The following is a 10,718-nucleotide window of genomic DNA, read 5'->3' on the forward strand; positions in this document are numbered from 1 at the left end:
GCTGCCCGGTAGGGCCCGTCGCCTGCAGGCCATACCGACAGGTCGAGGTGGGAACATGGCTTGGCCTGCCAGCAGGGACTTCAGGGATGGAGTGGCAACAGTGTTACGTACAGGTAGAGATCTCCGCCCGTATGGAGCACTGTGGCCACGCCCAGCCCTGGATATGGGGGGATGGGCTACACTGTAGCCTCGCCATGTCTCGTCCTCTTGAGTGGGAGCCCAGACTCCGAGAGTGCGATGGGCCGCCTGCCAGGAGCCGGCCTCTCTGGAGGCTGCCCTCAGGAAGTCAGCCCGTCTTGGAGCCGCCTTCTTGAACTCGGCCGCCTTATGGCAGTCGACCGCTTGGGACAGCCGGCCACCAGAAGGCGACACTTCTTCTTGATGTCTTGAGGGGCGCAGCCAGCCCCGATGTCTTGAAAGGCTCAGGGACCCGGGTTGGGCTACCTATGGCCCAATACTCTGACAGTAGTCCCCGAAACTGGTGAGGCATCACAGCTAGTAAGGCAAGAAGCCTCAACAGTTTCCTCCTCCAAGTGCTCTAGTCTGAATCATCGGCCGACTTCTAGCATGCCGAGTGGAGGGAGTCGGCCACCGCCAGTCGGACTCGTCCAAAAACTTTGAACGCGATGGCGGGAACCAGGGGGCTTATTAGCGAAGCCTGCAAGCCGCTGCCTGTTGTCGGAACGCCACTTGGCGTCAACCAACCGGGCCAGCCTGCCAGCCCACGCGCGCGATTTGACATGATAGCAGGCTGGGCCCGCCACTATCGAGCCTCGGCACATGAGCGGATCTGCCGCGGCCGAGGCGGCCGATTGAGCTTTCCCGTGGAGTTACCACACGTGGTAACTCGCGCGATAAACGGGGGGACGTGGGGTCGTGGGCTTAGTTAATCCCATGATCCCACGCTCGCCCCCTCGGCTTCGTAGCCCGACGGCTATAAGTAGGGGGAGCAGGGGAGCGGCGGAGCACGCACGCCCTCCTGCCCCTACTCTTGCCTCTTTCTTCCTCTTCTCGCCACGGTGCCCTCGAACTCCGCTGGAGAGTTGCCGTCGCCCGTTTCCGCCTAACTCTTCCGCCCCGAGCCCTTCTGGGACCTGCCTCGATCCTCAGCTCCCCTACCGCGCCATTCGCTTCGTCGAGCTCTTCATGGTGCGCGAGCGGGGAGGAGACTGGGATGGGTCGAACGTCAATGACGACCACATGGCCTTCCTCAGTGACAGGCGGCGTCTCCCCAGTGCCGGTTACGTGAAGGCGTGCGTGCCTCCCGAGGGGGAGATTTCGCAGGTGCCGGGAGAGGGCAAGCGGGTCGTCTTCCACTTGCACTTCATCCGCAGCTTCGGCCTGCCGGCGAGCGGCTTCCTCCGCTCGTTCCTCGACTTCTACCATCTCCAACCTCACCACATCACACCCAACACCATGATGCTCTTATCCGCCTTCGTCACCATGTGCGAAGGCTACCTCGGCATCCTCCCCACCATCGAGTTGTGGGGAGCATTCTTCTACACCAAGTTGGGCACCTCAGTCCGGGAGGTGGCTGCTCAGTGCGGTGCCTTCGTCGGCGTGCGCCGTCCGTCTCCACGAAATGCCTTCCCCTCCATCAAGCTGCCACAATCGGTCAAGATGTGGCAGCAATCTTACTTCTATGTGGAGAACGTTGACCCGGCCGTCGACTTCCTCAACCTGCTGGCCTACGAAGCCGGCCCGCCAGCAGAGCCTCAGGCCAACTGGGGCTACAAGCCGAAGCCGGTGTCGACAAACGGCGCCGCTGCCATCGACCGACTCCGGGTGCTGACGGAAGCCGAAGGCCTCAAAGCATCCGACCTGCTGGTCGCCTTTGTCGTGCGCCGGGTTCTCCTGCTCCAAGGCCGGCCTCACTTGATCTGCCGGATGAGTGGGCACCGCGCCCCGTGCCGGCTGAGCACCAAAGAGATGCTGGCCGCCGAGGTGGCGAACTTGGTCAACGAGATCTCCGACCTCAAGCTGGACGGGTCCTGGCAATTCAGCAAGCAGTCGTACTCCCGCGCAGACTCGCCGCCTGCCGTAAGATCTTCAACTTTTTCCCTCTTTCGCGCTTAATCTTGAATCCGTCTTGCTGATCCGACCAGTCGGCCTCTTACTTTTTGAAACAGATCTACATGTCCGAGGAGACAACCGCCGTCATGGGGGCAGGCGGCCCCTACCTGTCGGACCGAGCCGTTTGCGACGTGGACGACCCTGACTTGGGGGCGGCCGCCTTGGAAGATGACACCACAAGCAGCGTCTACGGAGCGGGCGGCTTTGATGAGGGGGTCGGCGTCGAGTCGTGGCCGGACAATTTTGACGACGAGGAGGAGGAGCCGCACCCTTCTCGAGGCGCCGTCAAGGCGGACGCGCGCCCCTCCGCCGAGCCGACTGCTCGAGGCAGTACGCGAAAGCGTAAACAGGGCGCCGCCTTGTTCGGCAGCGCGCCGAAGAAGGCCAAGAATCCGACCGCCGCGACCAGGCGGAAGGAGGCCGCCGCGAAGGCGGCCAAGTTCCAAAAACTCCCGAAGGCGCCTCCCGTGGTGTCGGCGTAAGTATCTTTTTCCCGTGCCTTCCTTTCTTGTTGATTTTATCTGAGCTTCTTCTCCTTGTCTTCTTGATTTAGGGCTCTGCTCTCACTCGAGAAGTCGGCCGCCGCCTCCGTTATTGGGTCGGCGGAGGCCTCCACACCAGCCGGCGAATCGATCTCGCGGCCGACCTCCGGGAGGCACGGGAGCAAAACGCGCATGAGGTGCACGAGGAGCAGGAAGCCGCCCGCCGGAAGAAGGCGGAGGCAGACAAGGCGGAGGCCGTCGCGTTGATGAAGCTGGCGGAGGCCGAGGCCGATGCTACCGCAAAGAAGCGGCTTGAAGAAGCCGCACGCTGCCAGGAGCCGGTCTTCGTCCTCCCCCTGAACTCCACGGTGCCGCCGCCAGAGTTTGTGGTGCCGACTGGGGGTGCCAGCGACGATCACCCGGTCATGGAGATGGAGGGTGGCAACTTCGTCATGCTGGACGTAGTCGTGCCTCCAGCACCGCCGTCCGAAGCAGCACGGGACAAGCAGTCGGTCGACCCGCCAGTGCCACCAGCCGGCAGCGAGATGGTGACGGGCCCAACTCCTGAGGTCCGCACACCATCACGCCGCCGGTTTGCAATGGCGGCTTCGGCACCGCGCCCGCTAGAAGTCGGTGCCGCGAGCTCATCGATCCTGGATGCCGAGGCGACCTGCGCCGCACCCGCTGATTGGGTGCGAAGAGGCGGGACGGGCCCTTTGAACCAGGCGATCTTGGACGTCCAAGGCAAGCTTCGAGCTGAAGCCGATGCCCTGAAGCAGTGCAACCAGGCGTTCCTGGAGTCGCGAGCGGTCGTCCGGGTATGTTTCTTCATCTTTGATTTTTGAATTTCTTATACTTCTTTGTATGGGCGCACCAGCAAACTCACTTTGTGTAGTCCCCGAGCTTCGGGCCGGCTGCCAAGCAAGCGGCTCGGAGCTTTTTAATTTGGTGAGCTCCGAGTACTAACTTCATCTGTTTTCTTCATTATAGGACTATCACAACCTCCGCGCAATCGCCTTCAACTCCAACGTCCGAGAGCTGGACCGACGGGTTGTTGACTTGTCGAAGAGCCGGAGTAAGTCCTTGCTTCCTTTCTCTGCGGGGACGCGCTGGCGCACCCGCGGGCTGCAGTCCTGGAGATTCGGGCCGACTGCTGAGCAGTCGGGCCGGATCTCCCAGACGATTGTTCTTCTTTTTTGTTGGCTGCTGACACCCCTTCCTTTCTCCCTTCTTGCAGAGGCCAACGCCGCCCTGCAGCAGCAGCTCGTTGAGGCCGACACCTCCTTGCGCGCCAAGGAGGCGGAGTGTAGCAAGCTGGCCGAAGAGCGCGACCGTCTGGCCACGCAGCTGGCTGAGCAGGCGGAGCTTCTCAAGACGGCTCAGAAAGAGTCGGAGGCGAAGGAGTCTGGTCTCCTTGCCGAGTTCGAGACCGAACGCTCCGCCTGGACCGATAAGGAGGCCATGCTGACTGCCGGCTTCGACGAGATCAAGGACATGGTTGATGGTAAGCTTCTTCCTTCTTCTTTCTTTGTCCTGCCGGCTGCCGACCAGGCCGGCTTCTAGCTTCCGGCTTCTGCCTTACTTGCTTTTTGCTCATGGAGACTTCTTTCCTGGCCACTCCGGCGCCACCAACCAGGCTATTGAGGCCTATCGCGAGGAACGGAGGGCGGAAGGAGCGCAGATTGCTGCTGACGCCCCCCGGACCCTTAGCGAGCAGCTCCTCAGCATCCAGGCCAGCCTTCGACCGGCTCATTGGATGTTGCGCCGTCTTCAGCGTGTCGGGGCCTAGGCGATCTCCGCCCTATGGCCAGACATGCCGTCTCTACGCACTCCCAGTCGGACCGCCGACTGGCTCGAAGTGGCGGCTGGCCGTCTTGAGGCTTGGAAGGGCTCCTCGGCCCGGGCTGGCGCACGCTGGGTCCTGGAGTTCATCAAGGCGTGGTATCCTGGGCTACATCTATCCCAGTTGACCATGTTTTGACTAGAGGCCCAAGAGGAGCTGGTTGCGGTGGAGCGTGATCTCATCAAGCGAGCGGCGGCGATCACCGAGTACACCAACACCAACGTCTTCGTCCCGGAGCTGGCTGAGAATGGTGCTGAGGTGCCAACAGAGTGGTTCGGGCTGAACCCGGAGGATGGCGAGGACTCGGCCGAAGTGATCGACTCCAGCAACGAGGGAGAAGACGAGGAGGAGGAGGAAGGTGAAGAGGAAGCGCCAGAGGTCGAAGCGGACGGCCAGCCTCAGCTCGACTGCGCCTCCAGCAACGAGCCACGCCAGAGCGAGCCGACTCCTGCTAAAGGCGACCAAGCGGAAACTGACCAGTTGGCCGCTCCACCATCCAGCACCACCGACTCTGTCATTCGGCCGAACCCGTCTGCTGCTCCCTAGGCTACCAATTTATCTTTGTTTCTACCTACTTATCAGTCTCGACAAACTTTATTAGATTCGCACAATTGCACCCGCGGGGTGTATTCAAACTTCTGTTGAATATTGGCCAAGGGCCTTTTGTTATGTAAATATTTTTGCCGAGTTCTATCTCTTCTTGCTTTCTGCTCCTTGGCATTTTTCCTTTGCCGCCCCCCTCAGTTGCCGTCTTGCTAGCCGGACAGCTGCTCTAAGGACTGTGGCTGGGTCAAGTACTTAGCCACTTTGGGAAGGCAAGTACTCAGCCGACTAGAGCATTTAGCAAATTAAGTAGAAGCCGGCCGGCTGCGTAGCAGCCGGTCGGTGAGGCGGGGAGCCGGCCTGAACTATGCGCATGCTTTTGGGTCCTTAGCCATTTTTCATGTGGGCACCCTTTCCTATCGGGTGGCTGCTCTGCAAGCTACGGCTTTGGCAGGAGAGGGCTTAAGTGCCAACACATTACTTGTCTGGCTGCTGGAAGCATTACATAGTACAAGGCAGCGAGCCCCCTGGTCGACTGGTCGAACCCGGTGCTAGGCGGACTAACACATTTATAGGCATAATATTTATCATATAGATAAAGGAGGGCAGTCCCCGAGTTTTTTCTCGGGGGACCCGGAGTCTTTGTACTTAATACAAAAGTTGGCTTGGTACATACTGCATTTAACTGTAAAACCTTCGGAGGAGGTTTGCATTCCATGGTCGTTCCGTCTCCTTGCCAGAGTCGTCTCTTTTGCATGCTCGAGGCTTCTTAGCATCGATCAGGTAGTAGGAGTCGTTGCCCAACACCTTGCTGATGATGAAAGGGCCTTCCCAAGGTGCCGAGAGCTTGTGCTGGCCGGCTATTCGCTGGATCAGCCAGAGCACAAGGTCTCCCTCTTCGAAGGATCTTGGCTTCACCTTATGGTTGTAGTATCGGTGTAGACTCTGTTGGTAGATGGTGGACCGGCTGAGCGCCAGCAGCCGGCCCTCTTCCAGTAGATCGACGCTGTCTTCTCATGCTTATTTTGCCTCCTCTTCGGTGTACATGGTGACTTGAGGGGAGTTGAATTCGATGTCCGTCGGGATGACGGCTTTGGCACCGTAGACGAGGAAGAAGGGCGTGAAGCTGGTTGACTTGTTCGGAGTTGTGCGCAGGCTCCATAGGATGGCCGGCAGCTCATGGAGCCAACAGCTGGCCAAGCGCTCCAGAGGCTCGACCAGTCGGGGCGTAATGCCGGACAAAATGAGGCTGTTTGCTTGCTTCACTTGGCCGTTTGACTGCAGATGGGCAACAGACGCTAAGTCCAATCGGATGCCCTGCGTCGCGTAGAAACAAGCCATGGTGCCTTTGGCAAAGTTTGTGCCATTGCCGGTGATGATGCTGTGTGGTATGCCATACTGGATGGTGATGTCGGCGATGAAAGTCACATCAGTCAGACCATTCAACTTCTTGATTGGTTTTGCTTCTATCCATTTGGTGAACTTGTCCACCACGACAAGCAGATGAGTCATGCCACCGCGTGCTATCTTGAATGGTCCCACCATATCCATCCCCCAGACAGTGAACAGGCGATGGGGATGGTCTTGAGTGCCGAAGCCGACTGATGTGGCTTGGAGCGGAACTTCTAGCACCCTTTGCATTTCTGGACCAAGCCTTTGGCGTCTTCTAGAGCAGTTGGCCAGAAAAACCCATGGCAGAAAGCTTTGGCAACAAGTGCTCTTGAAGCCGTGTGGTGGCCACACTCGCCTTGCTGGATATCTTTGAGGATTGCTTGACCTTGCTCTGGCTCCACGCAGCGCTGGTACACACCAGTGACACTACGCCTCACAAGTTCTTTGTTGACAATGGTGTATGCTGCTGCCCGGTGTTGGACTTGCCGGGCCGAGATCTCATCAGTCGGCAGCTCTTTGTTCACCAGAAAGTTGAGGATCGGCTGTGCCCATGAAGGTGCTGCTATTTCTTTGACTGCTAGAACTGCAACTTGCACGAGGGCGGTTGGGCCGGGAGGTGGCGGGTTGGAGTCGGCTGTTGCTTGCTGAGTCGATGAAGTCCCCGGACCGACTGCAGCAGTCCCCGGGCCGGGTTCTGAAGTCCCCGGGCCGGGTGCGGCTGCTACAGTCCCCGGGCCACCTGTCGAATTCCCAGTGCCGGTTGCTGAGGTCCTCAAGTCAGATCCGACTCCTTCAGGGGATCCAGCACGAAGATGGAATCTGACTCTGGTGATGGCTTGACAGACGGCTTAAGGAGGCATTGCAGGGTGACGCTAGCTGGTATTGCTTGCCGGGTGGAGCCGATTCGTGCCAAGGCGTCTGCTTGCTCATTGTCATTCCTCGGCACATGTAGGAACTCGCATCCTTCAAAGTATCCACTGAGTTGCTGGACGAGGAAGCGGTAGCTTGCCATGTTTGCATCTTTGGCATCCCAGTCGCCTGACGACTGCTGGACCACCAAGTCAGAGTCTCCATAACACAGGATACGACGAATGCCGAGTTCCTTGGCAAGCCGGAGCCCGTGAATGAGTGCTTCATATTCAGCAACGTTGTTGGAGGCGGCAAAGTAGATTTGTAGCACATATATGAGCTTGTCGCCTTTGGGTGAGATGAGGACGATGCCGGCTCCCAAACCGTTGCGCATCTTTGAACCATCAAAGTGCATCCGCCAATGGGTGGAGTCTGGTGCTGGCGGCAGGTATTGGGTCTCGGACCAGTCGATGGGGAAGTCGGCTAGTGCTTGTGACTTGACAGCGGTGCGAGGCTAGTAGTAGATGGTGCAGGGAGCCAAATCTATGGCCCATTTGGCCACTTGGCCCGAAGCATCCCGGCTTCTAATGATCTCGGCAAGAGGACCAGTGCAGACAACAGTGATTGGGTGCTCTTGGAATTATGGCTTCAGCTTCTTGGCGGCGAAGTGTACGCCGTAGAACATCTTCTGATAGTGCGGGTAGTTCTGTTTTGAGGTGGATAGCACTTCACTCAGGTAATACACTGGCCTCTGGACTGGTAGTGCTTTGCCTTCTTCCTTGCGTTCCACAACGATGACTGTGCTTGTCGGATGTGGGGTTCAGGCAAACCCTTAAGGTTCGAACACTGGGGTGCGCACGAAGTCTTTCCCTCCTACTAATCTATGTCCTAGCTCACTAAGATCTCGCGGACGAACTCGACAAACTCGCAACACAGAAAGACACAAGGTTTATACTATTTCGGGCCACCGTTGTGGTGTAATACCCTACTCCAGTGTGATGGTGGTGGATTGCCTCTAGGGCTGATGATGAACAGTACAAGGGAAGAACAGCCTCCTGAGGTTGAGGTGTTCTTGAGCTCGGTGAGCTTGTGTGTGTGAGGATGGTGTCGATGTCAAAACCGGCGGATCTCGGGTAGGGGTCCCGAACTGTGCATCTAGGCCAGATGTTAACAGGAGGCAAGGGACACGAAGTTTTACCCAGGTTCGGGCCCTCTCGATGGAGGTAAAACCCTACGTCCTGCTTGATTAATATTGATGATATGGGTAGTACAAGAGTGGATCTACCACGAGATCAGAGAGGCTAAACCCTAGAAGCTAGCCTATGGTATGATTGTTGATGTGTATGTTGTCCTACGGACTAAAACCCTCCGGTTTATATAGACACCGGATAGGGTTAGGGTTACATAGAGTCGGTTACAATGGTAGGAGATCTAAACATCCATATCGCCAAGCTTGCCTTCCACGCCAAGGAAAGCCCCTTCCGGACACGGGGCGGAGTCTTCAATCTTGTATCTTCATAGTCCAGGAGTCCGGCTGAAGGTATAGTTCGGCTATCCGAACACCCCCTAATCCAGGACTCCCTCAGTAGCCCCCGAACCAGGCTTCAATGACGATGAGTCCGGCGCGCAGATTGCCTTCGGCATTGCAAGGCGGGTTCTCCTCCAAATTCCATGTACCTATTGAATAAAGTCCGGTTTCTTGTAGATGTTGCGCTCCTCGGCTTCTGCACCCAATAATGGCCGCTCCCCACGTGTCAAACGAATATGAAAGGTCTGAGTGTTTTTACATTCACACCCCTAGCCGCGTAAACAAGTTGACCTATTTAAAGAGACACGGATTTAGATCCAAACCACACCTTCCCCCTTCATGAGTGTTCATCAGAGCGCATTCGACAAAGATCCATTCCACCATGGCCAGCCATCGCGACTCCTCCTCCCACCCTTCCAGCCCTAAGCCTGGACATTGGGAAAGATGCTCCATCCCGCATAGCGAGTTAGTGACGCTCCAGACCAAGGGATTTCTCCCCCCGGCCCATATGATCCCGGTTTGAGCCAGTCTTGCCGTCTATAACGGCGGAGAGCAAGCGGAGAGTGCCCCTAATCCCTCCAAAGGAGAGCATGTGTGCCTCGTCCCTTATTTAATAAGGGGGCTTGGATTTACCATCCATCCATTTCTCCGGGGGCTGCTGGAGTTCTACGGCCTCCAGCTACATCATCTCACGCCTGCCTCAGTATTGCATATCGCGGGCTTTGTAGCCCTCTGCGAGTTGTTATTGGGTGTTGAAGCTCATTTTGGACTATGGAGGGAGCTATTTTGCCTCGTGCCCCATTCCAAGAAGGGGTCTATGTATCAAGTGGGCGGAGCGAAAGTATGGCGCATCGCCGGGACCGGCTATCTGTCCGGAACCCCAAAGAAGGCATCCGAAGACTGGCCCTCGGAATGGTTTTACATAGAAGACGTCCCGCTGCCGGATCCTGTCCGGATCGGCCTCCCTGAATTCAACAATGCTCCCTTAAAGAAGCGCCTAAGCTGGCGCCCATGGAGCCCTCAGAGGGAATGTGACAGGGACGTTGTTTACCTGATGGGTCGGATAAGATTGTTAGCTCATTCCGGACTAACCATGACCGGGGTCATGGCCGCATGCATCATGCGAGGGGTGCAGCCGCTACAGTATAGAAGCCACCCCATGTGGGATTTCAACGGGGAGGACGACACCACCCGCTACGGCCGTAAGGGGCCGGATTCGGCTGCGGTTCTAATAAAGACCTTGTCCGCTTTGTACAAGGGAGAAGAGGAGGATTTTCTCCGCGTTAACCCAAAGGGTGGATTTTCCATGTACAATCCTCCAAGCTGGGTGAGTGATCCCATCTTGCCCATCCATTTTATATCCCCAGTGTTAAATATTTAATCTTAGCGATTTGGACGCAGGAACTGCACCAGGCTGTTAAAGAAATAAACAACCCTCCTCCACAACCCGAGGACCCAGGACGGTCCCTCGACCCGGACTCGCAAGAGGATCCGGAGCTTTCGGTGGATCTGATTGATGGAGTGTTCCATCAATTGAGCAAGGACAATGCCCTGGTGGCCATTACGGCCGATTATCCAGGGCTAATCCCGGCCTCCCAGAAACGGGAGGCCGAACCTGCGGCGACAAGCCAACGAGGGGCCGCAGGGCCCCGTGGGCAGAAAAGAGGTGCAGTCCGGACCGGGGCGTCAGCGCAAAGGTATGGCGCACCCCCTTATCCCAGGTGTCGTACCTTCAGGGCATATTAACAGTTGTGCCCTCTTCAGGACAAAGAGACCTCGCCGAACTATATTCAGAGAGACCGCCAATCGCACCTCCACCAGCCAGGCTCCAAAGCCTGGCCCAGAAGCGGGACCGAACACAAGGCGCGCACCGGACGCTCCTCTGACTGAGGATGTGGACAGGTTGTCTGCTACCAACTCTAAGGTGGAGAGTGCCATGAACCACAGGCGTCGCCGGACAATTCTTAGCGACGCTTGTTTCTCCCAAGAGGCGTTAGATGCCTTTAAG

Source organism: Triticum dicoccoides, chromosome 1A (genome assembly GCF_002162155.2).
Source record: "Triticum dicoccoides isolate Atlit2015 ecotype Zavitan chromosome 1A, WEW_v2.0, whole genome shotgun sequence".
NCBI classification, from domain to species: domain Eukaryota; kingdom Viridiplantae; phylum Streptophyta; class Magnoliopsida; order Poales; family Poaceae; genus Triticum; species Triticum dicoccoides.